This window comes from Schistocerca gregaria, chromosome 8, assembly GCF_023897955.1.
Source record: "Schistocerca gregaria isolate iqSchGreg1 chromosome 8, iqSchGreg1.2, whole genome shotgun sequence".
Classification (NCBI taxonomy): Eukaryota; Metazoa; Arthropoda; class Insecta; order Orthoptera; family Acrididae; genus Schistocerca; species Schistocerca gregaria.
In genome coordinates, this window is record NC_064927.1 from 180,989,007 (window position 1) to 181,007,132 (window position 18,126).

General features: G+C 38.3%; 1 protein-coding gene across 1 annotated transcript in view; it reads left to right on the forward strand.

The window, feature by feature from the left end:
- LOC126284361 (zinc finger protein 436-like) overlaps positions 1-18,126 on the forward strand; it is a 264,952-nt gene that overhangs the window by 126,710 nt on the left and 120,116 nt on the right. The gene's annotated exons all lie outside the window — the stretch shown is intronic.

Genomic DNA, 18,126 nt, shown 5'->3' on the forward strand with positions numbered 1-18,126 from the left:
ATTCCATTTTAAATCACTCCTAATGCCTACTCCCAGATAGTTTTTGGAATTAACTGCTTCCAGTTGCTGAGCTGCTATTATATTGTAGCTAAGTGATAAAGGATCTTTCTTTCAGTGTATTCGCAGCACATTACACTTGTCTACATTGAGATTCAATTGCCATTTCCTGCACCATGCATCAATTCATTGCAGATCCTCCTGCATTTCAGTACAATTTTCCATTGTTACAACCTTTCGATATACTACAGCATCATCCGTAAAGTGAACTTCCAATATTTGATCACAAGGTCATTTATGCATATTGTGAATAGCAATGGTCCCATGACACGCCCCTGTGGCACACCTGAAATCACTCTTACTTCAGAAGACTTTTCTCGGTTGAGAATGACATGCTGTTATCTGGGAACTCTTCAATCCAATCACACAATCAGTCTGATAGCCCATAGGCTCTTACTTTGTTTAATAAACGACTGTGGGGAACTGTATCGAATGCCTTGCGGAAGTCAAGAAACATGGCATCTACCTGGGAACCCGTGTCTATGGCCCTCTGAGTATCTTGAATGAATAGCTTGAGCTGGGTTTCACACGATCATCTTTTTCGAAACCCATGTTGATTCCTACAGAGTAGATTTCTAGTCTTCAGACAAGTCATTGTACTTGAACATAATACGTGTTTCAAAATTCTACAACTGATCGATGATAGAGATATAGGTCTATAGTCCTGCACATCTGTTCGACGTCCCTTCTTGAAAATGGGGATGACCTGTGCTCTTTTCCAATGCTCTGGAAGACTACACTCTTCTAGAGACCTACGGTACACTGTTGCAAGAGGGGGGGCCAAATTCCTTCGCATACTCTGTGTAAAATCGAACTGGTATCCCATCAGGGCCAGCGGCCTTGCCCCTTAGTATTTCGGCCTTTAGCTGTCATCCTCTGTTTCAGTACCATTTTGGTCTTAGAGTGTCTGGACATTTTGTTTTGATCCACCTACTGCTTTGACAAAGACCAAAATTTCTTACAGGAAGTATACTGATCTAATACATGAAATATCGCATGCTGGAGTAAGAACTCTGAGGGCATAGCATGCTGTAGAGATTCTGTTATGGAGTATTTTTACATGGTCTTCCCACTTCAACTGACTATCAACTTGCATGCCAAGAAATTTTGTGCCTTCCACGCATTTTACGGTTTCATTACGTAACTTCAGGTTATTATAATGTGGTTTTTTGTTTATGTAAAAGTTCATAGCACTTGTTTTCTTAATATTAAGCGTGACTTTGTTGTTAGCTGCCCATTCATATACACTTTTTAGTGTTTCTTCAGCTTTCTCTCTTAGATATACATGTGATGTGTCACTGATTAGCACATTAGGGTCATCTGCAAACAATATTGTATGTCCATGCTTTATATTTGTGGGAAATCATTAATATAAATTAGAAATTGTACTGGACCTAGGACACTACCCTGTGGTACACCTATATAGAAATAGTACTGGACCTTGGACACTACACTATAGTACACTTATATTTATATATTTGGGGTATGAAATATATTTTTCAGTACAGTTGGAGTTACATGATAAATGTATTATTTCAGTCATCTGTATTCTATTTTCTAGATATGACTGGAACCATTTTTTTACAACCCCCCTTATTCTCAGTTCATCTAGCTTAACTAACAGTATTTTGTGATCCACTGTGTCAAAAGCATTGGTTAGATCGAGAAATATACCTGTTGTATAGTTTCCTTTATCGAGTGCTTCTTGGATATATTTAGTGAGATATGCTGTTGCTGCTTCTATGCCTTTCCCTGTTCAGAATCCAAACTGGTCCTTGGCTAGGAGGTTGTGCTTATTTAAGCAGCTCACAAGTCTATCTTTCACAATAGTTTCTATTATTTTTGCAAAGCCTGAGAGCAGTGACAGTGGCCTATAATTTTCTATATTTCCTGTGTCTCCTTTTTTGAAGAGAGGCAGTATTTTAGCATATTTTAAGTAGTCAGGAAAGTGACCCTGCTTGAATGATTGGTTTATAATATTAAATAATGATGATAACAGGCTCTCTAAATAGTCTTTAATTAGAAAAAACTGGAACTTCATCTAAACCAGCTGAATTTTTATTTTTCAGTTTGCAAACTACTTTGTAGACTTCTTCCTTTGTTGTGGGCAGCAATACCATAGAATGTGATACACTTTTGTTTAGATTTGTGATCTGAGGGGCTTTTAGCAATTTTTGCTGTAATTTTGTACCTATACTGCTGAAAAAATCGTTTATATAGTTTGCCAAATATTTTGGATCTTTTATCAGAATCTCTTCTTTTAATGTTTGACACAGTTTCCTGTTTTACTTTTTTTTCTCCAAACACTCAGCAACAGTTTGGTGTTGTGAGCCCTCTTAGCAGTACACAACACTTCCCTGTATGTTTTCCTATACCTTTTATAAAAAAGAGAGAAAGATGGATTTGTTTGACTGTGTTTGGTTTGGTAGAGCTGAGGTACTTCAGTGTTGGAGATGATTTTTTGATACCTTTTGTCACTCATTTGTTTTGTTCAGCTGTTGAGAATGGACATAACACTTTTAAGAAAGATCTCTTCAAATTTTATTTTGAATAGTGTCATTAAGTTCTTGAATTTATCATTTGCATCTACCTCTTAATATACTGTTTCCCATGTTTCATCTGCTATTTGTTTAGCAAACTCCTGCCTTTTTGGTTTGGAAAAATTTTGCCTATATACTTATATTTTCTTTGTTCTTTCTGTAGTCATTTTTATATTTATAATTTGACCAGCATGGTCAGATAATCCTAGCTCAACAACATATACACTACAGTTTCTTTATCTAAATCTGTTAAAACCTGATCAATAGCTGTCTTTGAATGGTTTGTTATTCTTGTTGCACTGTTAGCCCTTGGCACTAACTTGAAACTTTGGGTAACACTTATTAATGATTCCCAGGTAGAGTTTGGATTCAGTTTGTCTGTGTTTAGGTCTCCACATATGAGAATGTTGCTCGTTGGAGTGGATATCATATCAAGTACTTGATTTAGTTTTGACAAAAAAGAATAATTGATGCATTTTAAATAAATTTGCCAGTTGGATGAAAATTACTTTAATGGGTACTGTGTAATATATTCCAAATAGCGCACTACATACAAATGCTCTGCATTTTCTTCTCAAATATCCAGGTTTACTGAGTAACTATAATGCTGCAATTGTTATAGAATGATTCCCATTAATCTCCTCGAGTTCTTGCTGTGAATTTCCCATACTTGCTTTTTACAAAAGTGTGAACTAAGGTAATGTCTACATTGTTTCATATTGCTTACCATTATGCTCTCATTTCAAAGTAGAATTACCAGCAGAAAATTAACAGCAGCTTATTTCTGAGTAGAGACTTCACTTTTAATTTAATGTGTTAAATTATAGACGTGCAAGCACAAATACCAGTAACCAGTACAGTGACATATTACTGTTAAACAATATACTCATTAAATTTATGGTAATTGCTTTATGACTTGTTCCATATTCCATCAGGTACTAATTCTTGATGGGGTAGACTGTCCACAATGAATGACTGTGAATGAATTAATAAATAACTTATCCTACCTGAGGTTACAAATTTAACTGCAGTCTTACATGCAGAACATATAGGTTCTTTAGTTAGGCAGATTTAGTAATGAAGGTAACTGGTCAGTTCTAATATAACAGTTACTAATACAAACCAATTTTCTCAAATCACTGAAAGACAGTGCTATGTGCTTCTCATTAATAACTGAATCAGTGCATCAGTGCTTCTGGAGAGAGGGAGAGAGAGAGAGAGAGAGAGAGAGAGAGAGAGAGAGAGTTTGTTTTCAGGAAGAAACAGAACAAGAGCTCAAAAGCTAGTGTTAATTGTTTTCAATCAATTACATTTCTCTGTGTGCCATATACCAGTTCTGAAATGAATGGTTGCCTTTCCCTTATTTTATATATTTTTCCATCCAGGAAGTTCCATTATTGTTACATTCAGTGTCCTGGTAGTCAGTACAGTGTTTATTTAAATAAATTGGCATTCTATTAAAGCTGAATTTCAATCAACAATATTCACCTGCTCAGGCAAGACATGAGCCATTTGTGTGGTGTGCCTCTAGTGCATATAGACAGGAGCTGTAAATTAATTTTATGAGTCTAGGAGAGGCCAAGGTAATGTGTTACCAACGGAGCACTATACTCGCAATTTCAAAAATGATGAGGTCAGATGATAGTCTTTTCCTAAATCCATGTTGTGCTGTGGCAAGGATACCAAACAGGCTCCCATCTGGCATTGGGTGGGAATTTGGAAGTCTGTATCAATCCAAAGGAAAATTAAAACCATACTCTGTCTTTCTGCAGATTGTCTCACTGTCTAGATTAAAGGACTGAAAGTCCCTGTTAGCTACATTGCACTCAGAAGCGTCTATTGAAAAGCTGCATGAATACCAGTAGTGCACTGAAAACAGATGTAGATGGCTGTTTCCTTTGAAGATTGTTGCATTCCTGTTAGCTGCAGACTAAACCTGATTGACCATGAATTGTGTACTGACTCCTTTGCAATGTCATAAGATGCTATAGGGAGCAGAAGCCGCCTTCAGTTACTTAGGACAGGTGAAGGGAAGGAAGAGAATTGCTATCATACTAGAAAGTATTCTGGATTTCAAACAGGTATTTGTTATTGTTATGATGTTCAGTCTGAACTGTGTGCTACTGTATCCTGTACACCGAGCAAGGTGGCACAGTGGTCAGCACATTGGATTCACATTTGCATTTGGGAGAACAATGGTTCAAATACCCATCCAACCGTCCAGATTTAGGTTTTACTTGACTTTCCTAAATTGCTCTAGGCAAATGCTGGGATGGTTCTTTAGAAAAATGCATGGCTGATTTCCTTCCCCATCCTTTTGTAATCGAACCTTGTGCTATGTCTCTAATGATCATGCTGTATACAGGACATTAAACTCCAATCTTCCTTAATTCTTTGTATACTGTACATGCCTCTTCATCTCTGAATAACTGCTGCAACTTACATTCATTTGAACCTGCATATTGTGTTCATCCTTTGATCTAAAATTTTTACCCCTAACTCTTCCCTTCATCACCGCATTGTTGATTCTGTGATGCCTTAGGACACTGGTTTACAATGTATTTAACTATACTTCAGAAAAAATTCTTTAAACACTTTTTTTTAAAATAACGCAAGAAAAATGAAGTGTCAAATCTCACATTTGCCAGGAGAATCAAAAAGCATTGCATCTCTTTTGCCGTGTGCAAAAGATTGAGTAGTAGTCTGATATCACAGATTTGTGTTGCTCACTGCAGAAAATATGTTATAAATTATAAAATAAATAATTTATGATGAACGTTCTAAGTACCGTACCAAGGAGCTGACTAGTTTTAAGTAACAATAAGAAAGTTTGTTTCAAGTGCCATGAGGTCCTTTATTTTATTTGTGATAATAAAAGTACAGAGATTCAGCAATAATGTTTTAAGTCATTCTCATATTTTGTAATTTTTTTTACAGAAGAATAACAAAATTAATTTCAAGAAAAAGCCTCCCTCAATATGCCTTCTGCTTCTTATACAATTCCATTCTAAGGATCAGATGCTGTGAAGTTGACTGTAGAACTCCCTGCACTATTGAGAAAGAAATGACATCATTAACAGGCCTTTCTGTTTTGCAATTGATGAACATTGCTGATCTTTCAGATGAGGTACATCAAGACATGTATTGGCCATGGTCTTCCCTCTTTTTAACACACTGACATTTTTCCATTCTTCTGTTTCAGAGTAAGAATTTTTAATAGCTATTTCAGACAAATGAATACAAGACTCTTTGATCATACTGCACTTGGAGATCTTACACACGTGCATTGACAAACAGTGTGTCAGCAGCTTACCAAATCAAAGAAATCAATTGCATGCATTGGAATTACACAGAATGGTTTCATAGATCAACAATATTGTTCAAATCTTGTGGAACAAAGGTCGTGTTTGCCTTCTTTTGATTGACTGTGAGAAGCAAGTGTAGATGGCACAGAGGAGAAGTCCAATTGCACCAGGGAGGGGTAGTGTGAATGGAATAACAAGACTTCCAATATAAAGAAATAGCACACGAGTTGTATTAAAAGACATTTTTTAAGACAATTACCATGCTATTTCTTCACATCGGCATTGCTGAAAATGTGGAACAATAATATAAATGACAAATTGGTCTTTGTGGTGGGTGGAGACGTGAGGGGAAATGCCAATGTAATCAGTGCTTAGCACTACCAACAGAAATAGCAACATTTAACTTCACCACGCAGTTTTGACTCTACAGCTGCTAGGTCACTGGTGTGGGCAGAAATGAAAAAACAGGTGACAAAAACCCAAAGATGGACTGATCAGACACTTTGCATTGTGCCATTGACATGCAGTTACCACCGTTAGAAAAGTGGTTATCACCAAACGTAAATGTGCATCATTTTCCTTACAATTCTTAAGCTAATGGGGGTAAGCAGGCTGACAGCTTGTTGATGTAGAGAATATCTAATAACAAATCAATTCTTAAATATACAGCTATAAAACCGGCAATATTTTTACAGTGTGCAGCTGATATTTTTATAGCTCGGTACATTGGTATTTTTGCCGTCAATATTTTGATACTTTTTTCCAAGGCATTGAGAGCCGATAATGATGATTTTTAAAATATCAATATATTAGATTCCCAATATTTTTAAAAATATCAATAGTCCTACTTGGAACTCCAGATGGAAGCACTGCTTTGAAACATTTCCTCCATGGTTTGGCTCCAGGAACTACTCTAGCGACTTGCATCAGAGTACGAAGCACACAATAGTACTGAACATGTGTTTAGTGAAAAAAGGCTTTTAGAACATTGACTATTTCCATTTTTCAGTGATATTTAGTTTGTCTAGATGATTTTTTTAAACCTTTTTCTATAGAATGGTGAAGTAATTCTCAGAGCATTGCCAGTGCTGCCTACAACTCCTTCTTTGAAAAGAAAACTAACTATTCCCTTGAGGGTAGAGACTTGTTAAAAAGAATGCTTCCTCTGCATCACCCTCTCCATAATGATGTTTGGTTCAACCACACACAGCATCCCACAGGTATATGTCTCAATCTTACCATCACAATGCTTGGTGAAAAGTACAAAGTTTGTGTGTGGTGAGTGGACCATATGAGGGTGATAATGATCATACATTTTTTTCACAAGCTGTAGCTCTCATGGTGTACTGTGTGTTGTTTGGGGAAAAAACTGTATTGATTGATAACTTAGGTAATCAGTAATACAGTACTATAAAATAGTGATAATAGTAATGTAACTAATTAATGAAAAATCTCATAAAATTTAAGTTTCTAGGAACTTAAATTTTCGGTTGTTTTTTGTGTTTCTATCGGCTGTACTGAGCTGAGGTAAGTACTGGCCAGCCCCTCTATCTCTTTGTTGATAATAGTAATGATCTTTTAAAAATAATTTAGTTTCATGACTAAAACACAATTAAATCCTTTTGTTTTTATTGTTCAGGAGGTAATTACCTCCAAGTTGGCAACCACTGCCTTAGGGTATGTCATGTCAACTCTTCTTTGAGTCAAGTTATATCAAAAACTTCTTTTTCCATGTGTTCAGTTCAGTTCCTCCAGTAGTTATTTGACCCTCCTATCTAAATGTCAGCATTCTTCTGCAGCAGCACATTTCAAAAACTTCTGTTCTATTCGTGTCAGAACTGATAATCATTTCATTTTGGTGTAAAGTTATTCTCCAGACAAATACCTTCAGAAAAGACTTCTTAGTACTTAAATTTATTGGTAGAACATATGCTGGAAGTGCATACTTTAAATTTATGTTAGATTCCAACAAATTGTTCTTTTTCAGAAATTATATTTGTCAGTCTGCATTCTGTGTCTTACAGCCTCTCCACTTCAATTGTCATATGATATTTTACTGCCCAAACAACAAATCTCCACTACTTTTTTTAGTATCTCATTTCCTAATCTAATCCCATCAGCATCACCTAATTTACTCACAATTCGACTAATTCTATTACCTTTGTTTTTCTTTCATTGGTGTTCTGTTATAATCTGTTTTCATGACACTGTCCATTCTATTCTACTACTCTTCCAAATACTTTGCTGTCTCTGGGGGGTTATTGCTTCTGTATCTGCAGTATTTCCAATAAAGTCATATGTGCCACACCATTCAAAGAGCTCAGTATTTGTTTGGTGGGTATGGACTTGTCAAACCCGGGTTTCATAATCTGGGGACCAGTGAGCACCGTTAGTCTTCTGTAACCATGAGTTCTGGCCATGCTTCAGTGATCACCATGCATTGGGTTGGTGGAATGTGGTGTTTCACAGGATACAAGGATCTTGGGTTAACTGCCTGGATTGTGAGAATGACAAAAACCTCTGGGGAACCTGCTGCACCTCACCTCAGTTGTAAAACGCTTACCCAGGCAAGTAGGACTCTGTCTGGGTAGATGCTTACTTCGCTAATACCCATACTCCAAAGAGACTTCATGTTGCCTGTCCACCTGCAATGTCTGTGAAGGAAAAGTATTAATAACAACAGACCACAGTCTCTGGCAAATAATGTACTTGTTGTTGTTACACTGTCACACTTCTACATCCATAAAGCTCTACCAGGTGTATAAGTATGAAACCGTAACTTGGTTGCAATAATTATACACCTGTTGTTTGAAACTGATAAACAATATTTTATTGAAAATAATCTCCAATTGTATTTAAAATTTTCTCCCACCTCTCTGGAAGGCTATGAATGCCACGTCAAAAACACAATTCTTTTGAAGCAAACCAGTCAACGAGCCGTTTTTGCACGTTTTCATATGAACTGCAACATTGTACAGTGAGAGTGTGTCCCAGTAAGGCAAAGAGGTGATAATTGCCTGGGGCCAAGTCTTGAGTATAAGCTTCGTTCCCTAGAATTTCCCAGCTGAATGCCTCAGTCATTTCCCTGACCTGTTTTGCTGTGTGTGATGGGGTGTTATGATTTTGTGTTGTCTTTTTCCACATTCTGTTCTTTTTTGTCACATAATGCATGATTTAAATCAATTATTTGCTGTTCGTAGCAATCAGTGTTAATGGTTTCACCATGTTGTAGCAACTAACAACAGATGACACACTTCAGATTCCACCAAACACAGATCATTGTCTTCTTTCCGAAGCAATTTGGTCTTGCAGTGGATATCAATGGTTTGCCTGGGTTCATCCATGATTTACAACACTTAGAATTCTTGAAATATATCCATTTTTCATCACATGTTACTACTCAATGGAGAAACGACTTTCTTTTGTATCCGGAGAGTAGCACTTCAGCATTTCACAAGTGTCTTTCGATTTTCTTGCTGTCTTTCATTCAGTTTGTACAGAACCCATTTTCCTACTTTCTGCAACTTTCCCATAGCTTTCAACTGAAGAGAAATGGCTTTCTGCATCACATTCAATTTTTCCGTAATGTCCTGTTGAGCTTGAGTATCACTTTCACCCAGTAAGACCTACAATTCATTGTCTTCAAATTTTTTGGTGGCTTCGAATACTCTTTGTTTCTCACATCAAAATCACATCTTTTGAATATTTTTAATCACTCAAAACACTGTGTTTTCTAAAGAGCATGTTCACCAAAAGCTTCAACAAGCATTGGATATGATTCTGCAGCAGTTTTCTTCAAATGATAACAGAATACCAATGCTGTCCACAAATCATAGTTTGTAGCCACAAAACTTGACATGTTTATGGGTTAGATACTGATTTGTGGAATTGGGTTACTGCATGCTGACATTTGTTGTCAGCTGTTACAGGAATCAAATTGCACTGCAGATGCGGACTCACAGGCCTTACACTGATGGCGAACACCACATATAGGGAAATTCCAGTTTCATACTTCTACACTTGGTACGTGCAGGGCAACTTAAATCTACTGGGAGGATGCTCAACATCAAACTCCTGATCAGGACACCTAAGGCTACCTAAGTGAACGAGTTGTTAGATGCTAAACTACTTGGAGGACATGCTATCAACAATGAGCAGTGTACTGAGCTAAATTGTTGTAAAGGAGTTGTGACATGCTGGAACACTATGGATAAAGAAACCAAGAAACTCCAACATGACTGTAAAAGTGAGTATGTCACTGAAGTAAGGGTTTCATAAAAAAGGGTTGATGGTGAGCTCTAGAAATCAGCAACTTTTATCCTGACATACAATTTATCAAAGTTGCTGGAATATATTGCATTAGGCTTTCTCTGCCTTGAAGTTAGGTACTATGTTTCTAAACTAATATGCTGCTTAAGTGTCAGTATATTTGTCACACCATCATAGGTTCTAAGCGTTAAGCTGCATCTGGAAGATGCAGGTCTGCTGTCCATGAAGGTGTCCAATGGGCTGCCCCACCCATGTCCGTCAATTATTCTGAAACCATTCAGTTCGGAGCAAGGAATGTCCTGTCCTCACAGAAGAGGAGAAAATACTACAGGAGATTAAAATCAACCAACACATCTACCTATCTGATACAAAGAAGGCATTTAAGGCTACACAACCACCCACTTTTGTGAAGCATTTTGCCTCAGCATTGAAGCAACCTGTACAAAAAGTCCACCATTGGCACCCAAAATTCGACAGCTAAGGAGTTACATCAATCTGCAGTTGTTAATGCAGCTGCAAGCCTACTCTGCTAGCTCCACAACCAAGCTTTCCTAATGCTGAAATCATGGTAATAACATAATGTCAGAAAGAATAGCAGGCAGACAATGGAGAGACTAGAAGAGACCCAGCAAAATGTCTCTTTTTAAAATGACCTTGTCATCGCCCCAGAATTCAAACTCAGGATGAAAACAAACAGACCAGAATGATCAGCTCCAAGGCCATCAGACCATGCATCCTTGGTCCTCTCTGATGGCTGACATGGTGACCCAACATCACTGGTATTGACGTCAATGTCTGCCTGAGGGAACTGGTAAGCCCATCACGTAACGCCCCTCTGCTGCAGTCTCCCCATCAAGGACAAACAGCAGGGGAAAAACAGAGGAAAATCTCACTGTCAGATGTCTAGCATACTTTAGTGGGTTCGGGAAACTTGGGGGAACTATGTATACTGGCTCAGAGTAGACAATGTGGGGAACTATGTATACTGGCTCAGAGTAGACAATGTGTACATGTCTTCAGGAGATGCATTTTAAATTACCTGATGTCCCTGAGTTATGTGGCTACATTCTCGAACGAGAAGTTTGTGCGCTCCTTTTGGCCACTCATGTACTGTTTTAAAATTTTCTGAGTTTCAAATGGGAGATACCATTCTTACTTTTGAAGCCATGGTAAGGTTTCTGGAACTCACATTTGACTCTCTAATAATGTAGTTGCAACAGCATAGGGACCTGAGATGATGATTTCTGAAATCACTCAGTATTTTAAAATATCAACCACAACTCATAGGGAGCTGACCAAACTTATTTGCCCCATTTTTACTGAGCCTTTACGTGAACTTGGCTTGATTATCAGTTTGCATGACCCTCTTATTTAAAAATGTTGGATGTTTGCACCATGAAGGATTTCAGCTGACTACTGAGCCTTTTGAACGAACAAACCAAGTCTTTGCACTAAGGAGCCGCTTGAGATGACTGCCACTGGTGTGATAGGTCTATAAACCACGGTTTATGCCATATATTCCTGCACACCATACCACTGCTCAGTCACAAATGGAAAGACAACAAGGCCCTAAGAGATTTGATGTAAGGATTGCCTTTTATTGAGGAGTGCAGCTAGTTCTCAAGATTTTCACCAAGCTTGGAGCAGATCTCCACATTGGCTTTCACAGAGGCCCAGAAATATTTTGTTGTTTGTTGTGGTCTTCAGTCCTGAGAATGGTTTGATGCAGCTCACCATGCTACCCTATCCGTTGCAAGCTTCATCTCCCAGTGCTTACTGCAACCTACATCCTTCTGAATCCTCTTAGTGTATTCATCTTTTGGTCTCCCTCTACGATTTTTACACCCCACGCTGTCCTCCAATGCTAAATTTGTGATCCCTTGATGCCTCAGAACATGTCCTACTAAACGGTGCCTTCTTTTTTGTCAAAAAGTGCCACAAACTCCTCTTCTCCCCAATTCTATTCCATACCTCCTCATTAGTTATGTGATCTACCCATCTAATCTTCAGCATTCTTCTGCAGCACCACATTTTGAAAGCTTCTATTCTCTTCTTGTCCAAACTATTCATCGTCCATGTTTCACTTCCATACATGGCTACACCCCATACAAATACTTTAAGAAACGACTTCCTTACACTTAAATCTACACTCGATGTTAAAAAATTTCTCTTCTTCAGAAACGCTTTCCTTGCCATTGCCAGTCTACATCTTATATCCTTTTTACTTCACCCATCATCAGTTATTCGGCTCCCCAAATAGCAAAACTCCTTTACTACTTTAAGTGTCTCATTTCCTAATCTAATTCCCTCATCATCACCTGACTCAATTCGACTACATTCCATTATCCTCATTTTGCTTTTGTTGATGCTTAACTTATATCCTCCTTTCAAGAGATTGTCCATTCGGTTCAACTGCTCTTCCAAGTCCTTTACTGTTTCTGGCAGAATTACAATGTCATCAGCAAATTTCAAAGTTTTTATTTCTTCTCCATGGATTTTAATACCTACTCTGAATTTTTCTTTTGTCTCCTTTACTGCTTGCTCAATATACAGACTGAATAACATTGGGGAGAAACTAAAACCCTGTCTCACTCCCTTCCCAACCACTGCTTCCTCTTCATGCCTCTCGACTCGTAAAACTGTCATATGGTTTCTGTACAAATTGTAAATAGCCTTTCACTCCCTGTATTTTACCCCTGCCACTTTTAGAATCTGAAAGAGAGTATTCCAGTCAACATTGTCAAAAGCTTTCTCTAAGTCTACAAATGCTAAAAACGTAGGTTTGCCTTTCCTTAATCTTTCCTCTGCTGCAACATTTCTACGGAATCCAAACTGATCCTTGCCGAGGTCAGCTTCTACCAGTTTTTCCATTCATCTGTAAAGAATTCGTGTTAGTATTTTGCAGCTGTGACTTATTAAACTGATAGTTCAGTAATTTTCACATCTGTCAGCACCTGCTGTCTTTGGGATTGGAATTATTATATTCTTCTTGAAATCTAAGGGTATTTCACCTGTCTCATACAACTTGCTCACCAGATGGTAGAGTTTTGTCAGGATTGGCTCTGCCAAGGCCGTCAGTAGTTCTAGTGGAATGTGGTCTACTCCTGGGGCCTTGTTTCGACTCAGGTCTTTCAGTGCTCTGTCAAACTCTTCACACAGTATCGTATCTCCCATTTCATCTTCATCTACATCCTCTTCCATTTCCATAATATTGTCCTCAAGTACATCGCCCTTGTATAGACCCTCTATATACTCCTTCCACCTTTCTGCTTTCCCTTCTTTGCTTAGAACTGGGTTTCCATCTGAGCTCTTGATATTCATACAAGTGGTTCTCTTTTCTCCAAAGGTATCTTTAATTTTCCTGTAGGCAGTATCCATCTTACCCCTAGTGAGACAAGCCTCTACATCCTTACATTTGTCCTCTAGCCAATCCTGCTTTGCCATTTTGCACTTCCTGATGATCTCATTTTTGAGACGTTTGTATTCCTTTTTGCCTGCTTCATTTACTGCATTTTTATATATTCTCTTTTCATCAATTAAATTCAATATTTCTTCTGTTACCCAAGGATTTCCAGTCACCCATGACTATTAAATTTTTGTCTCCCTTCACTTCCTGAATAATTTCTTTTATCTCATCATACATTTCTTCGCTCTCTTTATCATATGAGGTGCTAGTTGGCATATAAACTTGTACTACTGTAGTTAGCATGGGCTTCGTGTCTATCTTGGCCACAATAATGTGTTCACTACGCTGTTTGTAGTAGCTTACCCGCACTCCTATTTTTTATTCATTATTAAACCTACTCCTGCATTACCTCTATTTGATTTTGTATTTATAACCCTGTATTCACGTGACCAAAAGTCTTGTTCCTCCTGCCACCGAACTTCACTAATTCCCACTGTATCTAACTTTAACCTATCCATTTCCCTTTTTAAATTTTCTAACCTACCTGCCCAATTAAGGGATCTGACATTCCATGCTCTGATCCCTAGAGTGCCAGTTTTCTTTTTCCTGATAATGACGTCCTCTTGAGTATTCCCGCCCGGAGATCCGAATGGGGGACTATTTTGCCTCCATAATATTTTATCCAAGAGGACGCCATCATTATTTAACCATACAGTAAAGCTGCATGCCCTCGGGAAAAGTTACGGCTGTAGTTTCCCCTTGCTTTCAGCCGTTCACAGTACCAGCACAGCAAGGCCGTTTTGGTTAGTGTTACAAGGCTAGATCAGTCAATCATCCAGACTGTTGCTTCTGCAACTACTGAAAAGACTGCTGCCCCTCTTCAGGAACCACATGTTTGTCTTGCCTCTCAACAGATACTCTTCCATTGTGGTTGCACCTACAATACAGCCGTGCGTTTTGCTGAGGCACACAAGGCTCCCCACCAATGGCAAGGTCCATTGTTCATGGGGGAAGAAATACTTTAGGCAGGATAAATTATAAGGAGGACTGCACTCCAGACTTTGTCTTCTCATAATTCTAAAGTTGTGTACACTGATGGTTCCGAAACGGGGGTCTCCTTAGGCTGTACAGTAGTGTTCCTTGGCCTACCCTGTGAATATCTTATATTTACCATAGAGCTCTGTGAAACCCTGAAGGCACTGGGGCAGATAAGGCATCTTAAGGGCAAACAGTTTGTCATCTGATTTGAATCCCTTAGTGCCCGACAGTCATATTGCATCATGTGTACCCAGCAGAGAAAATGGTCCAAGAAATACAAGACCAAATGTATTTCTTTCAACTGCTAGTTAAGTTGATTTCATTCTGAAGGGTACAGGGGAATGTGGAAATTTGAGGAAACAGAAATATGGTTAGACCTCTTTTTTTCCTTTTTCCTTTTACTTACTTTACATTCTCGAGGACCATTTTACTATGAATCTGTGGAAGGTAAATTAGCATACTTGTTCTCCTTTCTCAGTATTTGTTGTATATTTCTGCATTCTGGAGCAGAGACTCAGCTGCAAAGCATATCTGCAGTGAACATGCTGTTGGATTATGTTCATTCCCCTGCAGGCTGTCATCTCTCCATTGCATGAGAGATACATGCATTAGTGGGAGGAAGAGTAGCTGACAGCGACAGATGAGAAGCTGCAGTTGGTGAAGCAAACCATCTGACCATGGCATTCCTTCTATCATTCATTGTGGTGAGATGAAGTGGCCCTGACCTGCCTAACATGGGCTCTAACTGTCACTCATGGTTTATTACCCTGGTGGGAGGAGACCCCCAGTCTGTGATGCCTGTGGCATGCCAATCACTGTACATCACATTTTAACATTACTCTGATGGGAGGAGACCCCCCAGTCTGTGATGCCTGTGGCATGCCAATCACTGTACATCACATTTTAACTGAGTAATAAATGGGTAGAAGCAAATCTAGGGGATGACTGCTTTATTTTAGCTGATGATGAAACAAGTTTTAAAGTTTTATGCAGTGTGTAGGTCCAAGCCTGAACTACTAGGCTGGAGATGTAACTGTGTTGCAGAGTGACTGGTTCATTCATTTTATTCCAGCACTATCTGCTGTGCTATTTCATTACTTCTTTCCACTGCTTTTTCCTTTTTTAATCTCTCTTGTATAAACTGTTGGCAAATGAATAATCTTTAGAGATGGAATAGTGAGAGCAGCAAAGAATCAAATAGGCAAAAAGACAAAGCCCATTAGAAATCCTTGGAAAACACACAAGATACTGAATTTAACTGACAAAAGGAGAAACTATAAAGCTGCAATAAATTAAATAGGCAAAAGGGAATACATATACACCAGAAGTTTGACAGGAAGTGTAGACTGGCAATTCAGGAATATTTAGACGAGAAATGCCACGTACAGGAAAATTAAAGAGACACTCAAAAAAGAGAAGTAGCTGTATCAATATCCAGAGCTCAGATGGAAAACCAGTACTAAGCAGGTAGGAGAAATCAGAAAGCTGGAAGGAATAAATAGAAGAGATATACAAGGAATAGAGCATTCTGTCCAGCAGTAAAGAAACGTGAGATAAAATCTAAAAAGGAAATTAAAGTTTAAGGAGAGGAAATAAAAACTATGAATTTGCCAATGATATTATGATTCTATCAGAGACAGTAAGTGGTGGTGATGGTGCAACAGCAAAGTCTTTAGCACCCATACGTAGTTCACAGTGACTTCACTTCTATGGCCTGCTGGCCATGAGAGACAGTGGCATTATAGGAAACACTCAATTACTCTGGCAATATTGATTACTACCAGAGATGAGCATTGTTCCTTGACAAATGTTATGCTAGGGCTCACTGTAAATCTTCACAAAAAGTCATATATCAGCTCATCGACAGAGGAAAGTGCAGACTACTACTCCTGCTCCTCCTTCTGTTATCTGAAACATAGACACCCAGTAATTCTGTTGTTCTATGCTCATCTAAGTCAGTTGATCTCTGCAAATTGCTTACTGCTGCATGGCACACAGAAAAGTGATGACAAGGCTTAGCTGCTAAATTTCAAGACATCTAAGTAGGTCTTCAACTCTGACTGCACCTATACTGTAACAGCTACCATGTTACACTCCCTGCTTGTGATGCCTTCTTATTTATCAACACCAATGGCTATCATGTAGCTTGTACTGTTCCTTAGTGATTCCCTAATTTTCTGGAAATTTCTGACCCCTGTCAGGATGATTTTTAAATACAAGTGGCCCTGTTAACATGTGCATGTTTGATTTGGCCCACCGCTGTCACTTGAGGCTGTGAGTGCACCATGCTCTTTCTGTGTTGACACAACTATGTTTTGAATAAAATAACAGCACGGTTGCCATTTTCTTTTTATTTTAACAACTACAAAATAAAATTAAAAATAAAACAGGTGGTGACATTTTATTCAAAATCAATACTACAGCTGCAAAACCTGTACCAAGATGCTCCACATACTGCACAATAAATCAAACAGCTATGTTTTCTTGCTCAAACTACTCCCTGTTGGTCCTGTGTAAGGGGGTCTTAAAGCATTTTCTAGGCTGCTATGGAAGATGAACTACAGCTGTTTAATACGAGGGTGGTTTGAAAAGTTCTCAATCATCACAAGAGGTCAGCACTAGTACAACGAGTTGTTCACATAATATTGATTGGACTGTTGCCTGTAAACATGTGCCATGTCAGTGCTCATCGAAGAAAGCTGTGGCGGTGATGTGGCTCTGTTGTTGTTCCTGTGTAGTGATTTGCGAAGATGGGAAAAGTCGAGATTTGAGCAGTGATTAGTACTTCGCAAAGATAGGTATGAAAGAAAAGGACATTCATGCCAATTTCCAGAATACACTTGGGGACTCTGTTCCTTCATATTCAACTGTTGCCAAGTGGACAAATTAATTTAAGTTTGGCCAGGAGAGCTTAGATGATGATCTGTGCAGTGGTCAGCCAAGATGTGTTACTACTCCAGAAATCATTGCAAAAGTGCACAAAATGGTCATGGAGGAGTGTCGATTGAAAGCATGTGAAATTGATCACGTTTGCCAAATGTCTTCTGAAAGGGTATATCACATTTTCAGTGAAGAATTAGAAATGAAAAAATTATCTGTAAGATGGGTGCCGTGACTCTTGACGCTGGATCAAAATTACACAAACTAATATGTGAATTGTTGCCACACACACCTTATTCATCTAATATGGCTCTGTCAGACTTCCATCTCTTCCACAAAACTGATTTTTTTTTTTCACTTCAAACGAAGAATTGATAGCTGGAGTTGACAATTATTTTGCAGTCCTGGAGGAAACTCATTTTTGAGATGGGACCAAGGCAAAGGAACATTGTTGGACCAAGTGCATTAATCTACAAGGAGACTACATTGAAAAATACGAAAAATTTCAATGATGTAAGTTTTCTTTTTCTATTTTGTTCCGAGAACTTTTCAAATGACCCTCGTACAAGAAGATAAAACAGGTTTTTATGAAGTAGAGACTTCCCTGCTAAGTTACTGTAGTACATGTAGC